Here is a 2043-nt window from a genome sequence, read left to right as displayed (position 1 = left end):
TCATTACTATAGTGAAAAATTTCCAGGCATTGACATTATAAAGAAGGATGGTTTATATAGCTCAGAGTTCTAGAGACCTAAGAGCCATATCAGCTTTGCTCTGGTCAGGACCTCATGGCAGATGGCAGAATTGTGGGCTAGAATGCCAATCAGGAGCTTTTCTACGTATTCATAGAACAGTGTAGAGTCTGGGACTGAAATTGCTTCCAACGTGTTAACTTGTATGTTTGGTTAATATGAAAGGTTCTGTGCTCCAGGGCTATTGAGTCCAGTTTCATGATGTAAAAGGAAGAAACCCTCATGGGCATATCTTCAGAATCCCTTCCCCCTCATGTTTTGTCCATACAGAGAATAAATGAGAGAATGGAGCAGAGAGAAGAATCCAATGCAGTTGATAATGAAGAACAGAGACTGGGGGCCAAGCCTTCAGAGAAGATGAGCATATGGGCAACTTTACATAAGGAACAGAGCACCCTGCTCTCCAAAAGTATTGGTTGTGTCCCAGTTACACCACCTTAGAGAGCTGGAAGAGTGTGGGCCTGGGGGTCTTCAAATATAGAGCCACAAAACTAGTGCCTTTAATTCCTCTGACAGCCACAGTTGATTCAACTGTTCATTCTGTTCCTTCCTAATTGCATAAAATTTATCTTGCTAAGTCAAAGGGGGCCACTGGGTGGTACTGCTTTGGTTTTTTCCAAAAGAATTATAGTTCAGGCAGGCCTCTTGATTATGTTTAAAATTGGGCAAACAATTGACCTTTAAGTAATTGATGTGTTGGAGTCATGTGAGAACATTTGTAGCAAAAGACTGCCTTTAGGATGGCTACATAAATATTTGTGTCTCCGACTTACCCTTGGCTCAGTTTGTGATCACAGAGGTTTTCTGAGGTCATGCTGTATGTGATAAGGTGATTAACAACACTGTCTTACTCCAATACAAGCACATCAGCAGCAGAATGCAGAGAAAATCCTTCCCTCAAGAGATGCCTACAGAGGCATCTGTCAGTTGGGCACTGAGGAGTCCAAAGGTAATAAAATGCAGCCTCTGCTCTCAAGCAAGCGCTATGATCTTGGAGAATTTACTTTCCTTCCTTGAGCCCCAGTCTCTTTGCCTATAAAATAAGATTACTAAACCCTGCCTGGCTAGTCCCAACTTTCACCTAAGATCCGAAAAGGGAAGTTTAAAAGCATGCTAAAAGGAAGTCCCAGGTCTCTGTAAACATAAAAACACGGTGGCTCCCTGGTCTGGCTCTCACAGCCAGGGGGGCTCTCCTCTTTGCACTTGGGCATCTTTGGTCTCCTTCTACCCAAGGCTGTGCTCTAGGAAAGTGTCACTTACTGTTTCTCTCCTTTCCTACATTCCTGCTCAGTGGTGTCATGGCTTCTGTCTTCCGCTGTGATTATGGGAAAGAAGAATATGACTGAGCCATAGGAGCAAGGAGGTTGGACCCTCTTCATCTGCCCATACCAATTTATTATATTAATCCCATTCTCTGCACATGTTTGGAAGAAACACTTTAGAGACTGCTATGATCAGACGTTGAGTGGCTCCCAAAGGTCCACATGTTCTAGAACCTCAGGGTGGTGACTTTAGGATTTGGGGGAGCTTTTGAGAAGGTGGAGTCTTAAGGGAGACTCCTTAGGTAATAGGGAAGCATACCTTCAAAGGGGAATATAGGATCCAGATAACTTCCTTTTCTGACGTTTCACTTCCTGGTCAAATGATGAATAGTTACCCTCCTGTGACCAGTGGCCTCACCAAAGGTCCAAAGCAATAGTCAAACAGGGTCTAGTTGATCATGGCTAAAACCTCTAAGTCTGGGTGAGTTAGAATTAGACTTGTCTTTGCAAACAAGCTGGCTAATATGAAGATCCACTCAGGAAATCAACAAATAGATACATTTAATCAATGATTTCCTTAAGAGAACTGGATTTACCTGAAGGTGTTGGAGCAGGAGAGACCCATTAGCCTTCCATGAGATCGTCTGTTGGCACTATCAGAGGCTCTCGTGTGTGCCAGATGCTTCTGTGGGCACCCTGAGTT

This window comes from Grammomys surdaster, unplaced genomic scaffold (assembly GCF_004785775.1).
Source record: "Grammomys surdaster isolate TR1022 unplaced genomic scaffold, NIH_TR_1.0 1019, whole genome shotgun sequence".
In the NCBI taxonomy this organism is placed as follows: domain Eukaryota; kingdom Metazoa; phylum Chordata; class Mammalia; order Rodentia; family Muridae; genus Grammomys; species Grammomys surdaster.
The sequence above is the reverse complement of the archived record's forward strand: the minus strand, read 5'-3'. Positions refer to the sequence as shown.